This window comes from Lepus europaeus, chromosome 18 (assembly GCF_033115175.1).
Source record: "Lepus europaeus isolate LE1 chromosome 18, mLepTim1.pri, whole genome shotgun sequence".
NCBI lineage: Eukaryota > Metazoa > Chordata > Mammalia > Lagomorpha > Leporidae > Lepus > Lepus europaeus.
The window spans coordinates 71274403-71289155 of record NC_084844.1 but is presented as its reverse complement, the minus strand read 5'-3'; positions in this window follow the sequence as shown (position 1 = coordinate 71289155).

The window sequence follows — 14753 nt, the reverse complement described above, 5'->3', positions numbered from 1 at the left end:
AGGCGCCAGATTCTGTCCTGGTTGCTCCTCTTCCAGTCCGGCTCTCTGCTGTGGCCTGGGAGTGCTTTTTTCCCTCCATAATGAAACATCAGGGCACATCACTGACACATTTTAAATGCATATAAAGACAGAATGCACAATTATCGTCTGCCTAATACAAATATCTTCATATGTCTAGATGAAACATGTTCCCATATGAGGCCCCACTGAAACAAAAGCAACGAACACTTCCCTGCATGAGGGACTGACTGCTAAAGTTACGATGATTTTAGGTTAAGGTTTGAACTGAGAAATCCTGAGATTCCACCTCAATATCCACAAGGACATAAAGAACTGAATTTAAAAAAACCTTGTGGACTGTCAGATATAATGCCTGATTTTGTACAAAAACATATTTTTTTCCTTCAAAACTAAAATTTAGCAGTCTCTAAGGTCACATTAAAGTTGGGACATTCAATTATTCTTTCATAAAAGCAATCAAGAAAATGTGCATAAGTTTAATTTTATGGAATGTTTTTACCTCATTTTTTAATTTCATAAAACTGTAATATATAACATGTCATTATGTTATTTTTTTAAAACAGGATCAACATTTAGGAATGAGGTGAGGAAAGGATACTGTACCAGGAAATCTCTGTGAAATTATCTGAAGTGAATAAATTTTCTATTCTGTGGTCTACTGTGATTTCTTTTGATTTTTTTCTTGATTTACTTGAGAGACAGAGAGATATAGAGTGAAACAGAGATAGAAAAAGAGATGTCCCATCCACTGGCCCATTCCCCACATGCCTGCACAGCCAGGCCTGGACCAGCCCAAAGCTGGTAGCCAGGAATTCAATCCACAGCTCCAATATGGGTGGTAGGGACTCAAGTACTTTGGGCATCACCACTGTCTTCCAGGGTCCACCTTGGCTAGAAGCTGAAATCGGGAACTGGAGCTAGGGATCAAATCTAGGTACTCCAATGTGAGATGTAGGCATCTTAACCGATAGGCCAAATACTTGCCCCTAAAGGCCTTTCTGATATCATTAATACATAAGGAAGAATGCCCTTCCTTGAGACGTTTCTCTGCATATCTCCCCCACGCTCTTCTTACTGCCATCCTACCTCATTTACGTTGGTATGTAGGATAACTGACATAAGCTTGATGTCTAACTTTCTATAACAAGGTAAAGAATTGGCCACACAGTTTGTAATGTAAGCAGTACAGAAAAGGAAATACTTATACAGTCAAGAACAAATTATTTTCCAACAATTTAAAAATAGGCATTTATGGCCAGCGCCATGGCTCAATAGGCTAATCCTCCACCTAGCGGTGCCGGCACACTGGGTTCTAGTCCCGGTTGGGGTGCTGGATTCTGTCTCGGTTGCCCCTCTTCCAGGCCATCTCTCTGCTGTGGCCAGGGTGTGCAGTGGAGGATAGCCCACGTATTTGGGCCCTGCACCCCATGGGAGACCAGGAGAAGCACCTGGCTCCTGCCATCGGATCAGCGTGGTGTGCCAGCTGCAGTGCACTGGCCATGGCGGCCATTGGAGGGTGAACCAATGGCAAAAGGAAGACCTTTCTCTCTGTCTCTCTCTCTCACTGTCCACTCTGCCTGTCAAAAAAAAAATAGGCATTTATTTAGTAAAATCCCAAGTCCTAATTAAAAGGTCATTTTATCTTTTTTTTTAAAAAAAGGATTTATTTATTTGAAAGGTAGAATCACAGACAGGAGGGAGATAGAGAGAGATCCTCTTTCCACCAGCTCACCTCCTAAATGGCCCCAATACCCAGGGCTGAGCAAGGCCAAAACCAGGAGCTTGGAAATCCATCCATTCTCCCACATGTGTGGCAGGGGCCCAAGTACTTGGGCCATCTTGCACTGCTTTTTCTTCAGGCATCAGCAGGGAGCTGGATCAGAAGCAGAGCATCTGGGACTGAAACCTGCCCTTGTACAGGGTGCTGCTGTCAAAGGTGGTGGCTTAACCCATTGCGCGATGATGCTGGTCTCCATCTTATCTCTTAAAGCATGTTTTCCAACGCTGGATAGACTTATGGAATATTATAAAAATAGAAATAGATGTTTCTGTTAAATATTTTCTTTTTAAAGATGAAAATAAGTTACATTTTAAGTGAATCCATCATTCACTGCACAAGTTCTACACCACCACTATCCGACAAAATTTTCTGAGAACACAGAAATGTTCCATAACTAACTGTCCAAAATGGTAACCACTCATCACACATAGTAATTAAGAAGTTGAAATATGGCTAATGCAGTTGAAGAATTACATATTTAATTTTAACTAATTTAAGTCAAAATTTATATGGCTAATGGTTCCCATATTGGACAGTGAAGCTCAAAATGTTTTAACAATGATAACACACACACATACACAAACACATACACACACAGATACACACACACACACTGGTTTTAAAGCAAAACTGTAAAGTCTCAAGGAATATAAAGATAAATATACACATGATACATAATCATATGTAGTACAACTGGAGAAAGAAAACAAACATTAAAAGTAAAAAGGTTCAGACATTTGACCTGGTGGTTAAAAAGCCAGTTAACATGCCCACATCCCATATCAGTGTCTGATCTGAATCTCAGCTCTACTCCCATTTCTAGCTTCCTGCTAATGTACACTCTGGGAGGCAGCAGGTGATAGCTCAAGTACTTGGGTCCCTGCCACCTAGGAGGGGCCCTGAATTGGTTCTCAGCTCCAGTGTTTGCATGGCCTAACTGCCACTGTGGCATTTGGAGAGCCAACTAGGGGATCTAAGCTTTCTCTCTCTCTCTCTCTCTCTCTCTCTCTCTCTCTCTACCCCAACTAGGGGATCTAAGCTTTCTCTCTCTCTCTTCTTTCTTCTCTCTCTCTCTCCTCTTTCCTCTCTCACTGAGTGTGTGTATTTGTGCATTTCTGTGTAACTAAATACAATTCAATTTTAAAAAAAACTTTTTTTAAGTTAACTCATAAAATAAATCAAAGTAATTCCTGAAAAGAGGCTTTTATACAGTATGTCATAATTCTAAATGCATAGTGGCACTAGTCAGAACTATCAGATAAGTATGTAATAGTTTATTTTTCTTTCCCATCCCTCTCATTGCCTTTTCCCATGGTATTTCTGTCACTGCCACCACCCTCGGCCACTGTCTCCTCTCACCAAACTCTTGTCACATACACATGTGAAAGTGAGGAAAGACCATCTTCAGTGGCAACAGTGTTAGCTCTATTAGGTACCAATGGTGGCATTGCTGGAAAGACCCTGAACCAGATGTGGATATAACCAGACTCAGCAACAGATTGTCTAAAAGAACCAAGAAAGGACAGGTTAAAAAGAAAGTAAATGGGTCATGTGATCAACTTTAGTTTAAGGTCAAATATGTACTTCAAATTTGTTGGGATTAATGTACTTGAATAAACAATTCACAGAGGCTTCTGCAGATGTACATCACCACCTAAGCCTCCTAAAAAACTCACTAAAAATCATTACAAGGTGAACATCCTTATCCAAAATGGTTAGGATTCAGAAGTGCTTCAGATTTTTAAGATTTTGGAAGATCTGCATAGACTTTACTGGCTGAACACCCTTCATCCACCTGCAGCGCCAGGCAGAGTACCAATATATTCCAAAACTTAAAAGTTGTTTTTGCCCATATGTGGTGTACAGTTCAAAAATACATGGCTATGTGTCCCTACATTAAATAATGGTTTTGTCTGTAGACCTCTCCTTTCTATTTTAGAGGCATTTCTCATATGCCCATCAGGGCTATCTGTTACCAGTCCATTTAATGCTCATACAGTAGTTCTCACTTATGTGCAGTTTCGCTTTCTATGGCTTGTTATGCCTGGTCAATGAGGGTCCAAAAATATTAAATGGAAAATTCCAGAAATAAACAATTTCAGAGTTGTAAACTGTACGTGGTAATGAGTAGCATTATGAAATCTCACGCCATTTTGCTCTGTCTCGCTCAGTGTATCCATGCTGTGCACACTACCACCCATTAGCCACTTGGGAGCCATTTCAAGTCATCAGAGTGGCTGTTAGGGAGTCACAATGCTTATGCTCAAGGAAGCTTTATTCTGTTTAATAATGATTCCAAAGCACAAGAATAGTGATGTGGTAATTCAGGTATCTCACAGAAAAGCAAACTAAAAAGGTAAAACAGTTTGACTTATTAAAGAAAAAAAAATATACCCTGATGTTGACCTACATTAGGGATGAAACTTTTATCAATGATTTTGTGAGAGGAGAAAAAGAATGTCAGGCTAGTTTAGCCTTGCGCCTAAAATTACAGAAGTTTAAGCCATAGTATGTGATAGTAAGGACTTAGTTTGGAGGGCCAAGGCATGAATTTTCTGTGGTTTCATGCATCTACTGATGTACACAACACTCCTGAGGTCTTAGAATGTACTAGGGAATAAGAGGAGACTACTGGACATTAGCTTTTAGAAATCTCAAATCTATACACCTTTGTCATTTGCTCAGACTTTACATTTATTGCATATTTCAGTCTATTTTGACATCATAAACTATCATCTTCTTAAAGTTTAAATAAAGGGAGAAATGAGAAATAAGACTAAATGGAAGAAAATAGGATTGATTGGTAAAGCCTTCCTGTGACTTTAATCAACAGGCCTTTCAGCCATCCAATTATTCTCCTCTATTTCTAAGTTTCTGATTATATTCTGGTTGGTTAGAGTATGCTGGTTCACTCTCCAAGTGACTACATTGGCTGGGGCTGGTCAATGCTAAAGCCAGGATCCAGGAACTTCATCTGGATCTCCAACAGGGGTGCAAGGGCCTGAGCACTTGAGGCATCTTCTACTGCACCATCTTTCCCGGAAACAGTAGCTGGAAGCTGGATCAGAGTTGGAGCAGCCGGGATTTGAACTGGTGCCAATATGGGATATTGGCACTATAGGCAGCAGTTTAACCAGCTGCACACAGTGCTGGCTCCAGGAGTAGTATTTTTCTTACTAATTTTTCAAAAATAGTTTCTCCAAATCACAATGAAAGATTAACCATTTTCTTATTATTTCCTTTTCCAAATTAAATTTTCATCAAAACTCTGTAAGCTAAAAGTGACCCTATTACAAAAATTTTAAACTATTTTAAAGTTCAAATACTTTAATAGAACCTAAACCTGGTCCTGATTTTCCCTTTGGTATATTAAATTTGCTATTGTGTTATCTATATTCCTAATAATTTGAATATTCCCCCAATAAATGCCATAAAAATTTAATTCTATGACCACAGATATCTTTAATTTTTTATTTTATTTTTTGACAGGCAGAGTGGACAATGAGAGAGAGAGACAGAGAGAAAGGTCTTCCTTTGCCATTGGTTCACCCTCCAGTGGCCGCTGCGGCTGGCACACTGCAGCCGGTGTACCGCACTGATCCGGAGGCAGGAGCCAGGTGCTTCTCATGGTCTCCCATGGGGTGCAGGGCCCAAGCACTTGGGCTAACCTCCACTGCACTCCTGGGTTCAATCTCTAAATGCCCACAACAAAAAGGGTTAGGTCAGGCCTAAAATCTAAGAACGCAACCCAGGTCCCAGAAATGGAAGGCAAATTACTTGAGTCATTACCATTGCCTCTGAGGGTCTGGATTAGCAGGAAGCTGGAGTAAGTAGTGAAATCGGGTATTGAACCCAGGCACTCCAAATGGGACATGAAGAGTCTTAACAATTTAACAGTGAGGCCAAGATCTGCTCTCCCATCACCCAGAATAAATTTAACCAAGGGCATGAAAGATATCTACAATGAAAATTGCAAAACACTGATGAAAGAATGTGAAGAAGACAAAAGAAAACACAAAGTTCTTCTCTGTACACAGATTAGAAAAATTAATACTAGTACAAGTCCATGTTACCTGAAGCAATTCACAGCTTCAATATAATTACCACCAAAATAATAAAGGCATTATTCACAGAACTAGAAAAAACAATCCTAAAATTTATATAGAAGCACTTTAAAAGAACCCAAATACATAAATATATCTTGAACAACAAAGTTGGAGGCATCACAACATCAGATTTCAAGACATATTATAGAGTTACTGTAATCAAAATAGTATGGTATCAGCATAAAAACAGAAATACAGACTATTGGAACAGAATAGAGATCTCAAAAATTAATCTACATACCTACAGTTAATTGCTCTTTGATAAATCTACCAAAACTCATACCAGAGAAAGGACAGTCTCTTCCATAAATGGTGCTGGGAAATCTAAATCTAAAGATCCATACCCATGGGGCCAGCACTGTGGCTTAGCAGGTAAAGCCACCACCTACAGTGCCGGCATCCCATATGGGCACTGGTTCCAGTCCTGGCTGCTGCACTTCTGATCCAGCTCTCTCCTGTGTCCTGGAAAAGCAGAAGAAGATGGCCCAAGTTCTTGGGCCCCTACACCCACGTGGGAGACCTGGAAGAAGCTCCTGGCTCCTGGCTTTTGATCGGTGCAGCTCTGGTCATTGTGGCCATCTGGGGAGTGAACCAGCAGATGAAATACCCCTCTCTCCCTCTGCCTCTCTATAACTCTGTATTTCACGTAAAAATAAATAAAACTTTAAAATAGAAAATCCATACCCAGAATCCAAAATTTCATCCCATGCCTCCCACCGTAATCTAAAATCAACTCATAATGGAAAAGATATATAAATGTAAGTCCTGAAATTATGAAACCACTGGGGGAAAACACTGGCAAACATTAAATTTTTTTGAAAAAGACTCTAAGGGCTGGTGCCGCGGCTCACTGGGCTAATCCTCCGCCTAGCGGCGCCAGCACACCGGGTTCTAGTCCCAGTCGGGGTGCTGGATTCTGTCCCGGTTGCCCCTCTTTCAGGCCAGCTCTCTGCTGTGGCCAGGGAGTGCAGTGGAGGATGGCCCAAGTATTCGGGCCCTGCACCCCATGGGAGACCAGGAGAAGCAGCGGGCTCCTGCCATCGGATCAGCATGGTGCACCGGCTGCAGCGCACCAGCTGTGGCGGCCATTGGAGGGTGAACCAACGGCAAAGGAAGACCTTTCTCTCTGTCTCTCTCTCTCACTGTCCACTCTGCCTGTCAAAAAAAAAAAAAAAAAAGACCCTAAGACCCTAAGAGCAGAGAGGAAAGGAGAAACATACAAATGTGATCATCATCCCAAACTAAGAAGCTTCTGTACAGCAAAAGGAACAAAGCACAGCTGACAGAAAACAGTTACAAGCTGTGCATCTAACAAAGGACTATGACTCAGAACATATACAGAACCCCAAACACCACAAAAACACAAATCCAGTTACCAAACAGGCAAAGTATCTGAACAGATATTTCTCCGGAGAAGAAACACAAAAAGAAAACAAAAGCATGAAGAAATGTTCAATATCGCTAGCCTTCAGGGACATGTAAATCAAAACCACAGTGAGGTTGGGAAGGGTGTGGCAAGAGAATGGAAGGAGACTGGATAACAGGCACCAAACACAGACAGAAGGCACTGGTTCCAGTGTTCACAGCACAGTGCTCCTGTTCCACTGCAGCTCACAATAATGTATTATACACTGCACAAAGAACCAGGAGAGAGCAACTAGTAGCTACCAGAACAAAGCTAAGGACATAGAAAAGCTATTTTCCTGGTTTGATTGATGTATGCTTTGTATATGTACTGAAATACTGTACCACAAAAGTATTGCATGCTAATAAAAATATTTTAATAGAATAATAATAAAAAGACATTTTACCAAGTTAGTCTCTGTCTCAGTGATATGGAGAACAGAACAAATTGAGAAAGGGAAGTGACTTTGGAAGCTCTCTTCAATATAAGGAATTAGACCACCACTATTTGAAGCCAAGTGCCTTTTACTGTCTTTCCTTAGGAAAAAAAAAAAAATATATATATATATATATATATATATAGAGAGAGAGAGAGAGAGAGAGAGAGAAACACTCCTTTTATTCTTCAATTAAAGTTCTTTTGAAATATGAAATTAGTATTTCTTCAGAGTAAAACACCTGTCAGAAAGTACGAATACATTTTTTTTTGACAGGCAGAGTGGATAGTGAGAGAGAGAGAGACAGAGAGAAAGGTCTTCCTTTGCCGTTGGTTCACCCTCCAATGGCCGCTGCGGCCGGCACATCTCACTGATCTGAAGCCAGGAGCCAGGTGCTTCTCCTGGTCTCCCATGCGGGTACAGGGCCCAAGCACTTGGGCCATCCTCCACTGCCTTCCTGGGCCATAGCAGAGAGCTGGCCTGGAAGAGGGACAACCGGGATAGAATCCGGCACCCCAACCGGGACTAGAACCTGGTGTGCCGGCGCCACAAGGCGGAGGATTAGCCTGTTAAGCCATGGAGCCGGCCACGAATACATTTTTTAAAAAAAAAGAAACAGGACTCACAAATATCATGTCTTAAGAATTAAGTCTCCAGTCACCCTACTATATCAGTTGTAGGATTTATTATCTAAAGACACTTAGAAGTATTTCATGATTTTCTTGCATTCAGGAACTTTTTTATTTTCTTAGATTCAGCATCAGGTTCCCTAGCTAAATTATTATAATAGAACATTGGCTAAGACTTATAATTGAATATCATTAGTTTTTTATTATTTTGTGTGTCTCTTAAAGTCAACATCACATTTAAAGATTATTGCTTCAAAATTATCCCTTTGTCAAAAATCAGAGAATAATACATTTTTTCCTAACAGCACAGCTTGGGAAAATATACTCATCAATGATGCCAAGTTAAATTAAATTAAAAAATAGAGTAAACTTGGTGATCAACTACCATATATAAGAACCTAGAGAAGAGTTAAATATAATTTAAAATTTATTTTAGAGCAAGATACAATAATTTGCATTCTATACTATGCCATTTCTGCAATGCCAAGATAAAGGAGTATTTTGAGTTTCTCAGAGAATGCCAAATAATTGGTCTGAGTTCCATCTAACTTAATTGCCTAATAAGGTAAGTTTACTATGTCTTTTTGACTATATAAACAGACTAAAATCTATCAATAAATGAGACAGAAATTAAATTATTTTCTATACTGTGCACTATGACATTATACTTTAAAAACCTTAAAAAAAGCATTACATGAATCAGAAAACAAACAGACTTCCTAGGGACTTTTGTAGAAAGTTATAATCTAATCAAAAAGATTTTTGGAAACATATGATAATAAAAGGAAAGTTAAATATGTTCACCTTCAATTTATTTCATAGGTCACTGTTATACCATCTACTAAGATAACTAAAAACATGCAAGCAGCTGGTTCTGCAGCTAGACAGATTAATGTAATAGTCTGTAGTCTTCTGTGCTGGCAAGGGCTCACCTGTTTTGGAGAGGAGAAGGTCAGCTGCCCTTGGGAAGAGGAGGGGAGGATGGAGAAACCATAGTCCTTCCGCCATGTGGCCATGTGTGCTCCATTCCCTAAGTTAAACATCCACTGCAGCACACACAGGACACTCTCTCTCTTCCTTCACATCTGGCAGTGTTCTCTCACATGTAACTTGACAAAAAACATGTAACAGTGGTCTGTAAAACCTGTAAGATGTATTGCATAAAACTAATAATACATTCTCATAACACATCACTGCAAATTAGTTGGAAGCCAAATACTTAAATTTAAATCAACACTTCCAAAGCAAGCTGTGGCCTAAAACCATTCAGGCATCATATAACCCCCTACAAGTGTCTCAAGAGTTAAATCCATTTGTTTTCTACCTATCTGAATCAATGAAGAAAACCACTAAGAAATACAAATCATTGTAAAACCTCATAGGCCATAAAAATAAATCTGTGAGTATTAGACATATGAAGCTGTAGTTAGTGTCCACAGATTTAAGTTCCATAATTTATTTGTTATAGTTCCAGATAGCACTTTTTTTTTTTGACAGGCAGAATTAGACAGTGAGAGAGACAGAGAAAAAGGTCTTCCTTCCATTGGTTCACCCCCCAAAGGACCGCTAAGGCCAGCACACTGCGCTGATCCAAAGCCAGGAGCCAGGTGCCCCCTCCTGGTCTCCCATGTGGGTGCAGAGCCCAAGCACTTGGGCCATCCTCCACTGCCTTCCTGGGCCACAGCAGAGCTGGACTGGAAGAGGAGCAACCGGGACAGAATCAGCGCCTCAACAGGGACTAGAACCTGGGGTGCCAGCGCCACAGGCGGAGGATTAGACTAGCGAGCCGTGGAACATGCTCTGCATTTAGATTTTCAAGAGGCTTTGTTTTACATGTTTTACCCCAGTATTTAAAAGTTGTGGGAAGGAAGCAGATCAGACAATATAATGCCCTTTTTACAGATGAGAAACTAACTCATTACCCTAGACATCAGCTCTAGTATGTCAGTGGTAGGCTTAAGGCCTGAGCTGTCTGATTATGAAGAAAGGTTAGGATTTCTGAGGCAGTTTAAATAGTTGTTACACAAAAGGACTTCTGAACACTGGAAAATTTATGTATTTTTTAATAACCTGTTACTAGCTAGTTTAAAAGAGCTATAATGGCAATAGAAAAATAATTTTCATCTTCTGAAGCAAATTTTACCAATAATTCTGTGGCTATTTTAATGTGACACTGCTACATTTTTCTAGGTTTTGTCTATTAATATTAATAAGAAAATATGCACCAGCACTGTGCTTCTATGAATTCTACGTTTAACCCAAGTGCCAAATTTACAATTAAGCTTATTACATTATAAGAGCTGCTGCCTACTGGGTAGAAAAATATTAATTTCACACTTTAAATACTATAAAACCATTTAACAGCAGTGTTGCCCTGCCAACTGAATCCTTTCCTGTTTGAGCTGTAACCTTCCTATTGGCTGAAGAGCCCTAAAAGGGCATTAACAAACAGCTCTTAATTCAATCACATTTGCATTTTAACCTTTCTTAGGTACTCTGAGAGAAGTCTTTAGTACTGTAAAATATATATGGGAAAAATAAAAAGCAGATTATAATGAAGGTTAATACTACATGTACATTGTCCTAATTAGTGTACTGTAGGATAGGAGAGCAACAGATATCTGATGTAAGCTCATTCACAAGAATTTGGGTTATTACATTTTCTGATACTCATTATTTCTGCAGATAATCACATATCAGTACTATTTAAATATTATCACATTTTAAAAGCACAAGTCCTAATTCCTTGCTATTCTAAGATTAGACTCCTCTAAGATATTGGATCTTATACATTATCCTGTAATATTATATATCTCTGTATTTACTCCCTACCTACAAGAATTAAAAGTCTCTTCAGAGTCCAAAGCAGAACTTGGTTCTTCTTCCATTTTTATTAGAATCTCCTGGAAAAAATTTTAAAAACACAGTAAAATAATGGAGATTGCAAAGCAACGTCTCAGTTAAACAGCTGTGTAACAGTTCTATGCAGTCTATTAGCCAACAATAAAATGTCCCCTTGCCCCTTCCCTAAATTATCTTCTGTACTTCTTTTAGGAAAAATACTCACCTTGAAGCCACGATATAAACCAACAGTACTCCTAATTTGCATAATAATAGTGTAATGCTATCAATGTAATTACTAAGAAGAATAAATGAAGTATAATACAGGTTTTTCCTTAAAAATTTATACATTTATAAAAAATTATACATTTATACATTATATATATTATATATATAAATTTATACACTTACAGAAATTGAGGAGGCAGAGATGAACAGAAAGCAGATTTGGTAGAATAAAAATACTTTTACTAAAGAAACTTAAAATGCTAATCAATGCCAAAATAATATATATTAAGTAAAAGTTATCAAAATATATATTTCAAAGTTTAGTTATGGAACAATAGTTTCCCATGATTAAACAGATCATTCGTTCTTCAAAAAAATTATAAAACTGATAGAAAATCCTAAAATGCATAAACCATTTAGATATAGGCTAGCATTTTCATAAAAGGGAGTTTTCTGTTGGTGACCTAGTCTCCATGCTAACAACCGGGACAGCCCAAGACAAACTCAGGAGAGAACAGGCCCGGAAGGTTTTCCAGCTCCCATGTCTCCACCTGCTAGACACTGAGGAGGCGGAGATGAACAGAAAGCAGATGTGGCAGGCAGTGGCCAGAAACAGATTGTAGGGCGGCAGGGGCGGGCCAGGGCCGCGTCCACAAGCCAAGGGCAGCTGAGGGGCCGGCGGACCGAGCGCGGAGCACCGCGTGGCCCCGGCCGCGCCCTCACCTCCTGTCTGTCACCTGGTAGCGCGTCCTGAGCCCCGAGGCCGGATCCTGCAGCCGGCGTGGTGCCCTTCAGGTACAGGATCCCGTAGTCCTCGGGCACCAGGACTCCAGGCTGCTGACGACGCAGCTGCGCGGGGCAGCGGATGGGGGGGGGGTCATGGCGGCCGAGCCCGTCCCGGGCCTCCCCCGCGGGCCTCGGGGATCGGGGGGTCCCCGCCCGGGCGAGGCGCGGGGCTCGGAGGAGGGGCGGGGGGCTCTGGGGAGGGGGTTGTGGGCGCTGGGGAGGGGTGGGGGCTCTGGGGAGGGGGTTGTGGGCGCTGGGGAGGGGTGGGGGCTCTGGGGAGGGGGTTGTGGGCGCTGGGGAGGGGTGGGGGCTCTGGGGAGGGGCCGCGGGGCGTTGGGGAGGGGTGGGGGCTCTGGGGAGGGGGTTGTGGGCGCTGGGGAGGGGTGGGGGCGCTGGGGAGGGGTGGGGGCTCTGGGGAGGGGCCGCGGGGCGTTGGGGAGGGGCCTCGGGTTGGGGAGGGGCGGGGGCACTGGGGAGGGGCGGGGTTTCTGGGGTGGGGGCCGTGTTGCAGCCCCTCGGGCCCCCGCAGGACGGGTCTGGCGAGCGCTATGGTGTCGGTGTTCACCCTATTGGTGGTGATGATGATGATGGTGTTGATGGTGTTGGTGATGGACGTGTGTGGTGGTGGCGGCTGCGGAGCCCCGGGGCCTAGGGAAGGCCCAGAGTGGGCCAGCCGGGGGAGAACCTGGGCGAGCGACGGGCCCCGCCCCCCGCCAGCCCATGCCCACACCCGGCCCCCGCCCGCCCCGCCCTGCCTCCCGCCCACCCTGACCTGCCCCTGCCCCGCCCTTTACCTGAGGTGAACAGCCAGAGGCCCAGGGGTCACAGTGGGCTGCTCCATGTCCCCCTCCCCTCGGCAGAGCCACGTTGCCGACAGCAGCGGGGGAACTGGGGTCCACAGCTGTGCCATGGAACACACAGTGCTGGGGGCGGAAGTCAGACCCAGCTCCCTTCCCAGTCACTCCCCAGGCCCGCAGTGCTGGGGCGGGAGCTCCATCGGGGTCTCCCCATGCTGGCCCGGAGTGCCCAAGCCACCCCTGCAGCTGGAGTCCGGAGCAGAGCTGGAGCTGGAACCCAGGATCTGATGGGGGGAGCGGGCGTCCTCCCAGCCTGCCCTGGGGTCCCGCACACAGCGCTCCCCTCTCGGGCTCGGCCGCTGAGCTCTGACTCAGGACGCTGGGTGCCTCGTCCTGCGGGGACCTAGGGGCCCGTGTTTGGTACTGGGATTGAGACCAGGGCATCCCGGGTCAGACTGTGTTCCGGGCCCAGCTCCCTGCGCATGCGCACCTTGGGAGCAGCGGTGAGGGCTCAAGTGCAGGGGCCCTGCACCCGCGTGGGGGACCTGGATGGAACTCCAGACTCCTGGCTTCAGCCTGGCCCAGCGCCGGCCTTTTGGGAAGTGACCCAGCGGATGGGCGCGCTCTCTCCCTTTCTCTAGCTTTGACTACGTTTCAAATAAATCAGAAGGAAAGCAAAAAAAAAAAAAAAAAAAAAAAAAATTACTGGCCGGCGCCGCGGCTAACTAGGCTAATCCTCCGCCTTGCGGCGCCGGCACACCGGGTTCTAGTCCCGGTCGGGGCACCGATCCTGTCCCGGTTGCCCCTCTTCCAGGCCAGCTCTCTGCTGTGGCCAGGGAGTGCAGTTGAGGATGGCCCAAGTCCTTGGGCCCTGCACCCCATTGGAGACCAGGAGAAGCACCTGGCTCCTGCCGTTGGATCAGCGCGGTGCGCCGGCTGCAGCGCGCCAGCCGCGGCGGCCATTGGAGGGTGAACCAATGGCAAAAGGAAGACCTTTCTCTCTGTCTCTCTCTCACTATCCACTCTGCCTGTCAAAAAAAAAAAAAAAATTACTGAACTTCTAATACACCTTAGAGGTTTACCCAAATATTTATGTTTTAATTGCTAACTTACAATATATCTGTCAAAAGTTCAGTGATTTAAAACATGAGAAAACAGAAATACCAAAAAGTATTCATGTCTCCTGCAATACTATCAAACATCTAGAAAAAATATTTACTTAAGAAATGGGAATATTCATCAAATAAAAGTTAGAACAAATTCACACCTATCAGTTTAAATTGTATAGAATAAAAATAAATTTACTGAAGAAACTATAAAAACACTTATCAATGCCCCAATGTAAAATATATGTCCTTACTAATAGAAATTTAATAGTCTAATTTTTAAATACACATTTCAACATTTAGTTACGAAAACACTGTATATTACTAAATATATCATGTGTTCCTCCTAACAAATGACAAGGATCAGAACCTGCGACGGGGCTGCCACAGGGTGTCTGTGTCCTCGGACTGCGGGTGCAGGAGTCTTCGTGCTCCCTGCCTGGTCGCGGGGCGCCAGTGAACACCCGAACCCAGGAGCGCTAAGAGTCTTGGCCGAAACATCCCGCACCAGCCTTGGCATGGGCAGCTGGGGCTGAGGTGGCCCAAGGCAGAGCCTGTGCAGATGGGGCACTGCCGGGGACCCTCAGCGGGGACTCTGCGCCCCGGACCAGAGATGCA